Raw genomic sequence first — 15,872 nt, 5'->3', positions numbered from 1 at the left:
TTAATTACCCAAAATTAGTTCACTTCACTTTAACAGTTTCAGATGGATAACAGAATGAATGAATCCCATTCATTCAGGGATTATAGGAGGGTTAAACCAAGAAAGATAAAATCCTCTTATAATGTACTTCTATCCCCTAAAATATCTCTGCTCTCCCTTGTGTTTAGATCAGTGTGGTAGAAAACTGACTCCCTTTTTTGTTCTGAGGCTAGTGGGTATCACTCAAATACCCCTTTCCCTACTTCTTTAATCTGGGAGCTCTCATTCATTATGAAGCATTGCTGAAGACTAAGCATGACTTCTGTACTTTTGTATCGTGCATTAAAATTTATCTTCATGTCTCTGATTACTATCTTCTGTCTTTCTCCTGGTCAGCTATAATCCCATGCCATTCTTCCACTTAAGTAGCCCTGGGTTCACACTATTATCCTCTATCAGCTTCTCCTCTATACACTAACTTCCCTCTCCTGACCTTTACAATTTTCTTGAAGCCAAGTGTAAATCCTAGTTCATTGTCCAAATCCTACCACGTTTGCCATCTTGTATATGTCTATCTTGTCCTTTGTTGAATTACAGACCTGGAGACCAAAATTTCATGGCCTTTGATTGACAAAATGCATGAGAAAAAAAAAACTATTTAAAAGCTAAAAACAATAAAAACTCTTAGGATTCATCAAATCCCACCTAACAAGTTTTCTAATTTCTAATGTTAAATGATGAGGAAAATCCCTGCTGTTAAAACAAAGCTAGAACTTGCTTAACTTTTCTGTTACAGACCAAAGAATCAAAGAGAAATACAAGAATTGAAGTAATGCTAATTTCTCTAGTACAAAATTTGTTTTTGGATAAAAGGACATCATATTTGAACCCAACCTTTGAAGTGACTGTCATGTATAATTGGGGACCACTCATTTCAGAATTGTGACAATCAGAGCTATTTATTGGCTCTCTACACCCCTGTTGGCACTTACCATCCACTTTCTCACCTCCACCAACATAGCTACCATTATTTTCAATATAGAGAGTAATTATAGTGAAGTGAGGAAGTCACATTTTATTCAACTGGTTCTCATCTATTATTAAGATATGGACAGCCCAGCTTTCTATGTCTACTCTATCCAGTGACATCTGCTCTCATTTCTCCTACTCAATTTTCTTTGTTCCACTTGTTACCACTCAGCACTACATTATATATGCATTTGTTTATTTGCTGTCAATGTCCTGCTCTAGTACTGAAGTTCTGGGAGGGCAGGCATTTCTTCTGTTTGGTTTACCTCTAGGAGGCCAGACCAAGAATAGTGCCTGGCAAGGAGTAGAGTTTCCATAACTCCATAAAAACATGGAGATCTGGGGGATCCTATAACTTATCTCAACCAGATTATAAGGTTAATAGGGAGGAAAATCAGGATTCAGACACAGGTCGGCATCACAGCAAGTACAGATCCCACCAGTATGCCCAATCTCTGCTCATATTTCCAAATGACAGGTCCCTGTCACTAACATTAACAGAAGGAAGTCCCATGTTCTTGCATCCAGCCCCGTGGGGTCATGACCAATACAACAGTAGAAATAAATGGAGGGTCAAATCTATCCCCACTGCTAAGAACACTGTCTAGGATTCTGCCGAAGAGGGAACTTTTTAACAGGAAATGTGATTGATTTACCCCTAACTTACTAATTGCATTTTATAGAGAGAGTTTACACATGCCACTTCTCAGGAAGCTCAGAGGAAAAAGAAAAGGGATAGAAAGAACATTAAAAAGAAGAGTATGCCATTCGTGTTGACTAATGAAGGCATCTCTATCTTATGTGACCACCTTTTCATGTGTTTCTTTTTAAACTGCAATCAATGAAAAGGACAGACATTCTCAGTATTAATGGACATTTGATTAGGCAGAAGTATGCCTTCCCCATGCTAATGATCAGTAATGTTCTTCTGTATGTGAATTTCATTGCCCTGAGAAAAATACCGCTTTCATTTGCATGATTTAGAAATCCCTCTCAATCATCTAGCATTAATTCAGTTAATATTTTTAACTCAAAAGATAGTTCAATATAATGGTGAATGTCTTTTCCCAAAATTGCTTTGAATTTCCAAGTGTGATACCTTGAAAACTGGGATCTCTATAGGCTTTGATGATGACATGACTTTAATGGCAAAAGGATTTCTACCCCCACCTCATTGCTTTCTGTTCTGATCCTTTTCTCAAAATTGCTCACACCTAAGCCCAGTTGGAGCCCAGGTGCCATTTCTGTAACTTAACTAGCAGCTGCGTCTTTTAAATCATTGCCCATCCATTGAAGAGGGGACATTTTAAATACATTTTTCAATAAAGAGGATATGTCTAGCAGCTGTATAGGAGCTGATCTCATACCTTCTCTTTTATCTCATATAACACTCACCACAGACTAACATAATGATCCTCATCCATGAAAATTTGTAATTCACTCTAGCCACAGAATGGGAAAATCCAATGAAAGAAATGATCCTTCAAAATGTTATTTCTTTTCCTTCATTCATATATAAAACACTGAAACTTCATGGCGAGTCATTAGGAGGGAAGATATAAGAAATGAAGGAAAAACAATCTTAAATTAGAAAGAGAAGATTGGCATACAAAATAAAGTAAGTGAAGTTACAAACCAATCCATAATGACACCTTCTGTTTATTCTCTACAGTGAACTTTTAGAGAAAAATAGTATCTTAAACATATTGCATATTGGTGCTCGACTTTTTTTTTTCCCCAAATCAACTTCACAGACTTTTTAATATGATCTGGTCCAAGCTTAGAGACGGGATTGCAGTCCTTCTGGGAGAAAATGATGCCAAGTTTTCAGAAAGTCATAAATCCTCACTTTAATAATAGTTCTCTAGAAAGAGACAATCAGTAAAAGTGAGTATTAGCTATATTTTTGTGCTTACTACATGAGATTATACTTTTCTTTTTGCAGTGTGTTTGTTATTCTTTGAATTTGCTGTGTCCAGAAATTCTTGGTAAGAAGTGAGTCTATAACTTTGTATGTTTATTCATTCATACAATGTGTTCTTTCGCCCTACCCTGGATAATGTCGGACACTCCAAGGTGTGTAGCTAACAGTATTATGGGGAATGAGTAGATAACATAAGACAAATAACATAACATGTGATGTTATTGGAATCAAAGAGAAACCCAGATTCAGTACTATGACATTTCAGAGATAGACTGATGCTGTGCTCTTGGAGACACTGAATAGATTTCCAAAAAGAAAGAAGCGCCAGCTGTGACTTCCTATGCAGGACTAAGGCAAGCACTGTAAAGGGGATTGGGCATCTGAAATAATGGTTGTGCCATAAACCAGACTCTACGTTAGAGAAGCATGAAGAACATTCTGAGAAGAGATAATAGAAATACTCTTTCTGCTGTGAAATGAAATGATCATCAAGGATTTCTGGCAGAGAAATTATAATGGGAATTTGGGGTTGGATCAGGGAAAACTGAAATTTAGGACAGCTTCCAGAGGCTTCTATGGGAAGCAAAAAATACGTTTGAGATTAAATGATAATATGGTTATTTTATTTTTATTTAAAACCCATCTATCTGATACCAGGTAGCGATGATATAGCTAACACTGAGCATTTCCCATGCACAAAGACGTCTACATAAATTATTTTATTTAATTCTTAAAATAATGCTGTGAACTAGATATTATCAACGTCATTTTAAGAAAGAAAAAATTAAAACCCATTGAGAAAAGGATCTTCCATAAGATTATAGTTCTCGAAACTACAAAGCCAGCGTTGGGTCCAGGCCATCTAACACAAATGCTTACCTCGCACGACACCCTGCCACACAGATAAATGGTTCAGTACAGTGGTTCAGAGCGATTATAGTGAAAGGACTTGCACTTTTATAAGTAGTTCATTTAAATGATATCAACAAGGAAGGTAGAAAAAAATTGAACAGAAACTCTTATTACCATAGATGTCTTACTACCAACTTAGAGACACTTTTTCCCCAAAGGCCCTTTTCATTAGAGGGCTATCACTGACTCCGGAAATTTGGAAAGGATAAACAGCAAAGGATCGTGGGACTGTTACACAAACAGCCACCATCTTGTGATTTATCTAAGCGACAGTGACGCAGAGAAGGGGAAAAAAATCTTTGCATTAGAAAGATCGTTTCTTCGCTTCTAAAAGTATTTTAAGACATGGCAGCTACCAACCATGTATCAGATAGGCAGAGGATAAAATCCTTCTGTTGGCCTAAAAAGCATTAAATGCTTTGCTCAGAACCGGTAAATCATTTTCTGGGAATGCAGTTCCTATAAGGTACCATTATGAATTCAATGAGACCGTGTGAGCGTAGGGATGGGGAGAGCAGCCTCCTGGACTCAGGGTACCATCTTACCTCCTGCTACCGCCCTGTTGTTTCTCTTGCCTCTGCTCCCATTTCTCTGTGTGTGTGTGTGTGTGTGTGTGTGTGTGTGCCTGTTTAACTTTTACTTTGTAAACATTACTTCTTCTAAAATGCTAGGAACCCAAAAACTAACGCAGTGTTCAAAGTGAAATTAAATCAGTGGTTTATATAGCATAATGTCATAATATTTTCCATACTATTTTCCCTTGCCTTATTAATATAACCATCAGTCTATTAGCTTTAACTGCTGCTGAAGACTGAGCAGATGTCTTCAATGAATACTTCCATCCATAATTACCCCTTCTTTTTTTTCCCTGAGAAGTTCAGCTAATTCAGATCCTACCAACGTATATGAAAAGTTTAAATGATTTCTCCCCAAATGCATTACCTTTTTCTTATCTACATTAAATTCCATCTGTCATTATGTTGCACAGTCTCACACTTTGATTAGATCCTTCTGGAGTTTTTAACAATCCTTGCTAGTTTTTTACTAACCTAAATAATCTCACGGCATTTTATAGAAGAACTTTTTAACAGTTATGACTTTTTGCCAGCCTTGCCTTTGTATGGATTTGCTATTAGCATTGTGTATGCATAGAAATGTGTTAAGTGTGATGTGTCAGCAATGAAAAAGCCTAGGCACTTAAAAGTAAAAACAAACAAAAAAATACAAAAGGAATAAAATCACGTCTGGAAACCTTGTCCTGCCTTTCCTTGCAGTGTTAACATATATGTGTTTCTGAAATAATATTAATTAGTTGCCACTAAAGGAATCAGAACTCACTGGCAATTGTGCCTTCTACCAAAAATTGTGAATATTTGAGAAGTGTAGTGTTTTTGAAATCAATGGAAATAATTTTAATCAGAAAAACATCTGCTCTTGATCCTTATTCTTCAAAGAAGTAAAACTATTTTCCATTATATTATTTCCTACTAAAAGGAATAACTTATCTGATTTCTAACACACAAATTTGTTATCTAATGATTAAGAACTCTAGGTCAGCTTTTTAAGGAAGAGGGGCAATTTCTCATTTTAACCAAAGTTAGGAATGAAAAGTTACCTAGTTCATTTACTTCCAGGTTTTAGGGTTATTTTTCTACTTTCCCATCTGGATCACTAAGTCAAAAAAGAATAGCTTCTTGAAATGGGAAGGGACTAAAGGTTATCTGTAACCATCAACTCTGTGAATCTTTCTCTTCTACTTTTTCATTGTTTGGAAATAGTAAGTGAATCCCCCACTTTCTCTTAGGACTGAGAATATTAGCATGAACGCGCAGACATGGTCCTTGCCCTTCCGAAGCATCCTTGACAATGACCTTATCACTAGGTTGGAGTTCTTAAGGAATAATTAAATACAACTTCTTAAGAGCTATTTATTTCAGGCATTATGCTAAGTAATTTGTCTAAACTACTTAACTGAATATTTATTTATATTCTATAGAGACATTTGTTCTCATTTTAAGGATGAAGAGATTGACGTTTAGGAAGATCAAGCTCAATGGAAGACAGCCAGCCAACGACTGAACTGGCACTGGAATTCTGGAATCTTCTAATCCCAAAGCCCTTGTTCTAAGTTGTTCATTCCCTTCAGATACTAATAGTTGCTCAGAATTCCACTTTACATTGATCTGCAGGTCACATTCTTGGAAACTTTGATCCATACATCATGGGTCTGCCGTATGAAATTACAAAGACTCATTTCTGCTTCATACAGAAATGCCTTAAATTGTAGAGGACAATTTTCAAATTTATCCTATTTTTTTTCCTCTCTCCAAACTCAATTCCCCCACAGGCTAGTAACTGCGGATCTCTTAGAATCATGAGCCGTTTTCTCCAGACTAACACTTTTTTTCCACTTTCCTTCTTGAAATGTGTCACCAAGAAATGGACACACTTGTCTTATGCTCAGCAGTTTATTATCTAATTTGATGCCCACAAAACCCTGGGGTTACATGTTATTCTCATTGCTGTTGAAGAAACCAAGTCGTGGTAAAATTAAGATACTGGAATCAGGATACACAGCAAGAAGGTAAGGATGGCAAACCAATTATTTCAGAATACAGTGGATCAATTATAAAAATAATTATTTCTATATAAAATGTGACCCAGTGCAGGGTGACTGGGTGGCTCAGTCGGTTAAGAGTCAGACTCTTGATTTCAGCTCAGGTCATGATCTCAGCATCATGAGATAGAGCCCTCTGTAGGGCTCCCCAGTGAGTGTGGAGCCTGCTTAAATTTCTCTCTTACTTTCCCTCTGCACTCTGCCATCCCCGCTCGTGCACACTCTCCCTCTCTCTCTTTACAATGACAGTGAACATGTGCTTATGGACTAATATTTAAATGTTAATTTCTGTAATTTAAAACACAATTTAGACTCATTTCCAGTAAAACGATAATTTACCTTCTCTAGATATGTGCACCTTGCCTAGAGTTCTGTTGATAGCTAAGTATTCTAATCTTCCTTTGAGAATGCTGTCCTGGGTGACTAACTCCTCAAATCCAAAGGAGCACAAGAATAATCTGTTTTTGCATAAAGATAAGAACAACTCCAAGCTTGGAATGTCTTTGAGACTAATATACTCAAAGTTTTGCTGTAGAGAGGGAGGAATAGAGAGAGGTACTGAGAATTCAGCTTTGGGACAAAATAAAAAGAGGGAGAGGTTGTGGCAGACTTCACAAGGCTTTAGAAATTTACACAGGAGAAAAAAGAGGAAGCTATTACTATTTCCAGGGAAGACGCTCCTAATGGCACTCAAGGAGTGTGTGTCTGTGTCTGCATGTGCTCATTCAACAAGATTTGAGGGAGTTTTGTGAATCACCAGGCACTGCTCTATAGGCTCTATGTTGAGAATACAACTAGCATAAAGTCCTCTGTCTTTAAAGAATTCAGATTTTTATTAGATTCTTAAATATAGGGGTACCTGGGTGGCTCAGTTGGTTAACTGTCTGCCTTTTGGCTCGGGTCATGATCTCAGGGTCCAGAGATCAAGCCCCACATCTGGCTCCCTGTTCATCAAGGAGCCTGCTTCTCCCTTTCCCACTCCCCCTTTGTGTGCCCTTTCTAATAAATAAAATCTTTTAAAAAATTGTAAATATAATTATATATACACACATTGGTATCCGTATTTTACTAGATTAATGTCAAGTTGTTCTTGGCACGATCCTCTTCTCTCACGTTCTGAAGAACAGCTCTATCCATCCTGGAGAGACTAACACCAAGCATAATGACCACCACAATTGGTTGTTTCCCAGAAATGCTTCAAATCGCACACATACCCTTGGAAGGGGCAGCAGCAAGAGTGTCCGTACATATAATTTTTCAGGGACTTCTCATGGTGGGCATTTCAGATAAGCTCATTGTTTTGATTGATAGCCCTTGATGCTATAATAATGTGCAGATCAGGGGTGCCTGGGTGGCTCAGAGGGTTGAGCCTTTGCCTTTGGCTCAGGTCATGGTCTTGGGATCCTGGGATCGAGCCTTGCATCAGGCTTTCTGCTTGGCGGGGAGCCTGCTTCCCCCTCTCTCTTTGCCTGCCTCTTTGCCTACTTGTGATCTCTGTCTGTCAAATAAATAAATAAAATCTTAAAAAAAAATAATGTGCAGATCATTATAAGCATTGAGAAGTCTACATAGGAGCTTATGCAAACCAAACAATAAAATAAAGCCATTTCCTCAAGGCCAGCATTAGGGTCTATCCCAGTCAAGTTTCAGGTGACATAAGGGAAATGCGCCTAGGAATGAAACCCTCCTCGAGTCTCCACTTCCTCCCATGGCTCAGATAATCACCTAGAGGATGAACTTGACGTTCTCAGCACCACCAACAACAGCCTTTCTCAAGAAGACCCTTTGCAAAAATGCATCAGAGTTGATAAAATTAAAAAGCAGCTGGTTACCTACTGGGCTGTTCCTTTTAGTTCTCTGAAAAGAGCTAGCTCCTCTGGACAGTTTTCTTGAATATTTGCATGTTTGTGAACCATGGTGGGGTCAATAGCTTCTCTTTGTAGGCTCTTATTATTATCTAGACCAGGTCACAAATCTGTTACCAAAACAATCACCTAGATACTTTGCCAAGATGAGTATAATCTATTCCCCAAAGTGCCTTTCAAGGCATGCTTGAACGAGTCCCTGCTCTAACTCCATACCCTGCTGCAGAATACGCCAAAGCTTGTTTACAATACCTTCCTATAACCAACTCATAACATTTTAATTTAATGGGATTTCTAACTCATGTTTCAATTAAAAGTAAAATTATTACGTTCCTTAGTTTGTGTGATTTTTGTGATAGAATAGTACATTTATATGGTAATTCTCCAAAGATCAACTTTATTTATCGGTAAGAAGCTATTCCAAGATTGTTGTATATTTTCTTTGCTTCTGAAATGTTATCACATTTAATTGCCTGATCTTATTTGGGTTGCAATCATAGTCATTAATTAGTAGGAAGGTGAGGGACAGCATCATATCTAACTATCTGTTATGGCTGCTTTAATGAGGAAAATACCTGCTATCATTTTAAAGGCATCCTGTATACTTCACAAATACAGCTTGCCGTAACGTTCTCATTTAGGCTGTGAACATCAAAGGAAATTGATGTCAGGTGTGAACAGAAGCTGTTGAATATATCTGCTGAAGAAACTGAGTAGTATGTCTGGGTAGGAAAGATGAAGGGCAGCTTATAACATTAACGAAACTACAGGTAATTAGTGTAAACTTTCAATGGTTGGGATGTCTGAGGAATAAAAACATGTTATTTATATAGGTGCCCTATAAAACCAAAGAAGTTTAAAGTATTTTCATTGCTCTTATTTTCTACTTCTATAAAAAGGTGGGAAATAGGAAAATTGAATAATGAAGATGTGAGAGAGAGGGAGAGACAATGGCTTAGAATCAAAAGAAAACTATGTTTTGTAATTGTAATCAAAATAACAACTTTTGAGTTTTAGGTACCTACCTCCTTGCTTCTTGCTTTACTCAAAGAAGGAAATGGAAAAGTAAATATTGGAGTAATCAATAAGATGAATGGCTTCTAAAAGAATTTCTTTTAGAGCAAAAATGAGTACTCCAAATTTGCAATATTCTGAATGGATTTTTTTGAACTAAATTTAGATATGGTGTGTGGAGGCAATGTGCCAAAATAATACTTACATTCCCAAAAAGGTGTTACAATGCATTATACAAAAAAATAAGCTTCTTGAATCAACATCAAACTACAGATGGACATGATATACTGTAGCAACTACCAAGGATTCTCACATGTGTCACATGATCTCACTGATGAGATCATCATTCCCAGATTGATCATTGGAAGAAATGTAATTGATACTAGCATGGTGTTTTCTTTGGTTTGGAAAGGGTAGATTTCCAATTCTAACCCTTCTCTTTAATGTTCTAAAGTTTCTTTTCCTACTTCTCTTTGCAAAAGTAGTTATTGAGTTGTGATAATAGTGATCATTCTTATGGTGCATAATATTATTTTTTTATTTACACATATTGGTCAGTTATTTATAGTTTTGGGTGATTAGATCCGATATTTTCAGTAACTTCTTACTGCAGTCAGAATAGCTCCTGTCTCTGGAGGACCAGATCAATGGAACTGACAAGCCTCCATCTTACTTAAAATTCTGCTACTTCATGCACTGAACCCTTCGACACTCAACAATAAGATTATAGCTTATCTGTTCTGCTCTGCCTTTGCAAAATGACATTTTTGGTGTCTGCTTTCCTAATTTTTAAAAATATTTTCTAATTGTGTAAAGGAAGTCTCACAATCCTAGACGCCTAAGAATTAGTAGTTTAAAATCTATATTCCCCGATATTGTAGCCTTTAGACACACATAGCTACTTAAAATTGGATTGTACTTAATTAAAATCAAATTTAGTTAAAAATTAGTTCCTCACTTTCATAAACCACATTTCACATGCTCAGTGGCCATATATCTTATAGAACATTTCTATCATCATAAGACATACTTTTGTACGATGTATCAACTTAGGTGATACAACCTGTATCATTTCTAAAGACAAATTTCATTAATCATATCTTCAAAAGTGTCTTACTTAAGGCTGAAAAACCTGTCTAAGACATAAAACTGGCAGATGTCAGAGATTTGATCTACTTACTCAGAATTCTGAAGACTTTGAAGTATAACATTTTGAGATAAATAACCACTAATTTTTTTCTTTTTTTAATTAGTTAATATCTTTCATACAGAAAACTCTTTATCCAGCCCCAAGTAATAATTAAATGTAGGTATACATTTTAAGTTAGTAATAAATTTACACATTGTCTAGTCTAACTGGCCATAGGAGGACACCAAATTTTCTACAATATGCTTGGTTCAGGTTGCCTGAGTAACTTGAGGTAGCTTGGTCTCAGATTTCCTGGTGTCCAATCCTGGCTTTACTTCTTCCTAGGTAAGCAAGTTGGAGTAGTCATTTAACTTCTTTATCCTAGTTTTCTCCTTTGTAAGGTAGAGATAATAACATTCCTACCTCTTAAGATTATTGTGGGATTAAACTGGTTAATATAAGTAAAACTTGAGAGCAGTGGCAATCATATCGTGTATATATGTATTGTCTTAATAAATATTATTGCATTTATTATGTTTTCATTATGCTTTTTATTGAAAGATTTGGTGAACAGCTTTTAGGCCTAATTATTTGGTTATGCTGTGTTTCAAACAAATATTAACTAAAGATTAGAAGCTTTAGAGCATTAGAGCTTACGGAACATTATACTTTGATGGGGAAGCTTTCGTGTGAACCTCCTCAGCTCAGTGTACCTGTGGCTTTGACATAGTTCTCTTGCCAATAATCTAGTACAAAAGGAAGGCCTGATGTTATATGCCATAGAATCAGAAAACCAAGGTTTAAATCCAAGTTCTTTCCTTCATGACTATTATTGGATAAAATAATTTCCTACTCTAAGCTTCAGATACTTTATTTATTAAGAAGACCAAATTCATGCTTATCTCAGTGAATTGTCATTGGGAAAAGTTCATATGCACTTTGTATAATTCCTGGCATACTGTAATCATTCAAATTGCTGTAATTATTCTATTATTGATCTCAGATCAGATTGTAAGCCTGGGAACTTCAGGTTGAAGACTCTTTATCCATTCATTTATTTATTTAACACATACTTATTGATATCCCAGATTGCGATGTTCCTACACAAGAAGGATCTATTCAATCCATTGGGGAGATAGCAAGAAATAAGAGTCATGGCTTCTTCTTTGGATCTTATTTTATAATCGGCAGGTAGAGAAACAGATTTTGAAAAATAAGATAATGGTAGTTACAAGGCAGAAAATTTAAATGTAATAATATAATAGAGGTGTTTCAGAGCCACTTTAAGTTGGAAGGTCAACAATGCCCTCTCTGAGGAGGTGACACTGAAGGTGTCTGGGTGGCTCAGTTGGTTTAGCATCTGCCTTTGGCTCAGGTCATGATCTCAGGGTCCTGGGATGGAGCCCCAAATCGGGCTCCCAGCTAAGAGGGGAGCCGGCTTCTCCCTCTGCCCCTCTCCCTGCTCATGTTCTGTCTTGTGTGCTGGCTTTCTCTCAAATAAATAAAATATTTTTAAAAAATGAAAAAATAAAGTTAAAATTCAAATAACAAAAAGTCATATGAGGTGTTCTGTTGTATCTCCACAACAGCTGGTTCATTAAATTAGTTTGGTTGAGCTTCCATTTTCCACTTCCATGATGTTTAGGCAGAGCTAGGAAATTGAGAAATACAACTCTATTATTTAAAATGGAGGCTTGAGTAAACTTTCTTAAACCATTATAACAATCTTCATCATAACACTGATTTCATGCATAAGGCCAGCTTTATAATGAAAATAGGAATACTATGAACTGCCTGAAACTTTACTCATGTCTAAGACCCAATTAATAAGCCAATTTCTTCCCCCACCACTTGTAAAATGGCTATCACTAGAAACTCAAAGAAGTTCATGGAAGCCATACCGAATAGATATTTTTTTCTATCCTAATCCTATGAGACATTACCTCAGGATTTTACACTCTCACTCGTTCCCTTCTTATAGTTCTCTGCCATCTTGATTTCTGTCACACTTTGTGCTCTTTATTTTCCTACCCTCTCTTTGTCTCTTTCTATTTCTGAGTTATCCTATCAATCTTCATAGTTCCAATTACTATCTGTATATTGATAGCTCTCAAATCTACAACCCCAAGTGCAGACACTTCCCCGAATTTGAGAATCATATCCAGTGGTTTCCAACACAATACTGCACAAGGACACCAGCTTCACTACACCAAAGTGAACTCCTCTTCAATTCCCATCCCACGCAGACTCGCCTCCCACTCCCAAGCATGCTTATGCTTCTCCCTCACCCTCAAGCATGCTCACCTCCCAACCCCAACCATTCTCGCCTCCCACCCCCAATCACACTCACCTCCTACCTCCAAGCACTCTCACCTCCTACTCTCAATCATGCTCACCTTCTAACCCAAAGTACACTTCACCCCCTACTCTCAACCATGTTCTACTCTAACCTCCAAACATGCTCACCTCCCACCTCCAAACATGCTCATTTCTACTCCCACCCACACTCGCCTCCCATCCCCAAGCATGATCACCTCCCACAGTTGCTGTCACAGGGAATGGCATCATCATACTCCTGGTCTCCCATGTTAGAAACATGGTAGCATTTTACAGATTGCTCCTCTTTCTAGTGCCATGTGTTCAGCTTCAACCCAAACTCTCAAAATTAAATACACCTGGTGAGTAACAACATTGATACACACAGTTTAAGTTAACATTCAAATAAGTGCATTTCAGGGACCCATCTAAACACCTCTGTATTATACATGTGTAGAATACACCAGAGGGCTGATCTGTGGCAGGAGAGTCAACTCCGATTTTCCCTTAATAAACATGTTCTTTATTTCACTTTTAATTTGACAGTAGGAAACTTCACCATCGCTGGTAGCTTATGATAGTTTATAGACATTCCTCTACCTGCAGTTTTTCTCATAGAAAGGCCTGTAGATTTGGGGAGGAACACATAATTTATTTAAGCCTGAGAATGAAAAAAATGTGAGTACAAATATGGAAAATATAAAAGATGAAATGTGTTGGGACAATGTGTCCTGGGGAACAGATGGCTGTTGGAGGAAGGGAGATGATTAAATAAATGTCCTCAAAGAAAAGGAGAGTCTATAATAGGAAGGCTCTATATAAATCTTCCCAGAAAACTAAGGAAGAGAAATTCAAACTAGGTGTTGAACCAAATGTATTTGTTTCTTTTTCTTTTCTTGAGCCCAGAGCCTTTGGCTAAGTGCACATTTCCTATACTTCAGTTTTCTCTGTTCATTTGTCGGAGGAACACCAAACATTGATATGATGCTTCTAAACAGCTTACTCCTCTTAAGGCAAAGTCTCAAGGTTTTTCAAACTTGTTTTCATTTATTTTATTCCTTTCATGTTTTCCCACTATCATTTGATTTTTTTCCTTTTCTATTAAGAAACCATATCTGGGCATCTAGGGTGGCTCAGTTGGTTGAATTCTGGACTCTTGGTCCCAGCTCAGGTCATGATCTCCAGAGTCTTGACATCAAGACCTGCGTGAACTTCCAGGCTAAACAGGCAATATCCTTGGGGATTCTCTCCCTCTGCCCCTTTCCTCAAACCCCTAAAAAATAAATAAATAAACCTCAAAATAAATAAATAAATAAAAGAAAGAAAGAAAGAAAGAAAAACTGTGAATCATTTTTATCTCTGCCAATAAATTGTCCCCTTATATTGATTGCATAACACCTATTTGTATAGTAACAGTACCAAGCCCCACCACAGAAATATTTCAAAAGACTCAAATGTTAGAGGTACCTGGCTGGATCAGCTAGAAGAGCACATGTCTCTTGATCTAGGGCTGTGAGTTCAAGCCCCAGGCTGGATGTAGAGATTATAAAATAAACCTTTTTAAAAATGTTTATATTAAAAAAAAAAAAAGACCCATATGTTAAACCCTGTTCATTTCAATACACATTTAAATCTCTCCTTAGAAACTCAGCCTCATGTAACAAGGGGGAAAAATAAAGCTGATTAATCATCAACCAGCCACCCATTTTAAATGAATCAGAATGCATTTTAAATGTTCGCCATTACGGACATGTAGGGGGATTCTAAGAAAAGCCAGAGCCGCACCTATCCTCAGTGTGCAACGTCTCCTCTATGAACAATAGAAGAGGCCTCCCAACGTCTTTCCATGTGCTCATCTGGGCGTCCTGCGTGAGTGTGCCATAATTAAGCAGTCTGAAACAATGACTGACCCAGAGAGAAAGCCACTGCATTCTAGGGAAGTCCTTGAAATGTCTTCTTATCATTATCCAGCCAATTTCCTTTAGCTCCAGACCAGCAGGAGTCTGGATCCTCTCTTTACCCAGAAGGCTCTCTCGCAAACACAAAGGGTTAATCTTAAATGCATATGCACAAACAACCTACCACAAAAGCACAGTGGTTACCCAGTGTCCTGCGGTAAATGCCTCGGGGCAAAAATGAGGGAGCTTGAGAGCTCCAGTAAAAAAAAAAAAATGAAGTAATTAACACCAGTCTGGCTGAGAGTGGACCAAAAGAGAAGTTGGAAGAGATGTTTGGCTCCTTTTATTTTTTAAGGTCGAAAACATAATAAGCATTTGAAAAGATGTGCAGATGCAGTACCCAAAGGACTACCCTGACCAAATTTGTGTCTTTTAGTATCACCAGCCATCAGCGCTGTGATAAAATTCAAGTGCCTTCTGTGATTGGTAACTCCTGCTTCTGGCATTGCAGGTGCAACAATGCCCAGGTTCCAGCGTGGGGAAGGGGACTGAGATCCCTTTGCAGGGAGCCCCTGTGAGAGACACTCTTGCGGGCTTTAATCCGTTTCTGAAATTTGTGACAACACTCAGAAAAATAAAAACGCAAGACTCAATTACTAATTGAAGGAGGTGATGTGGAGAGGGCTGCTGATGTTGCCAGCAGCCCCAAGACCCTCCTCATGGACAGTGAGCTGTAACGGAACGGTGACAAAGCCAAAGCCTGAAATCAGGGCTGGGAGAATGGCCTTCCTCTGCAGCGTGCTGAGCTGAGAGCAGCTTTCTTCTCTCCAACAGGGAAGGCTTTACACTGACTCTCATCATGTCTCTCGTGTCTTTTTCACAAAGATAGGAGCACCGGTGCAAACCACACATACACCATTTATTTTAATAACCTAAGAAGACATTTCTTTCTGAAGGAAGGTGAAACAGGCAAAGGAGTCCTGGGATTGGAGCCATTTTACATGTATTGATTTATTGATCCTTATTGTCTTAGTAAATTATAAATCCAATTTAAAAGAATTTTGTGAGAAACAGAAGTTGCTTTGCTGCATGTGTTGGGTGATAAAGGTCTTTATCTTTTAGAATATAACTTGGTAATCATCAGAACCCGGACTATGATTCCAGTTGGGACATTAGGTATTTAAACAAT

The sequence above is a fragment of the Mustela putorius genome, unplaced genomic scaffold (genome assembly GCF_011764305.1).
Source record: "Mustela putorius furo isolate JIRA1106 unplaced genomic scaffold, ASM1176430v1.1 tig00000224_pilon_pilon_pilon, whole genome shotgun sequence".
NCBI lineage: Eukaryota > Metazoa > Chordata > Mammalia > Carnivora > Mustelidae > Mustela > Mustela putorius.
This window is presented reverse-complemented; position numbering follows the sequence as displayed.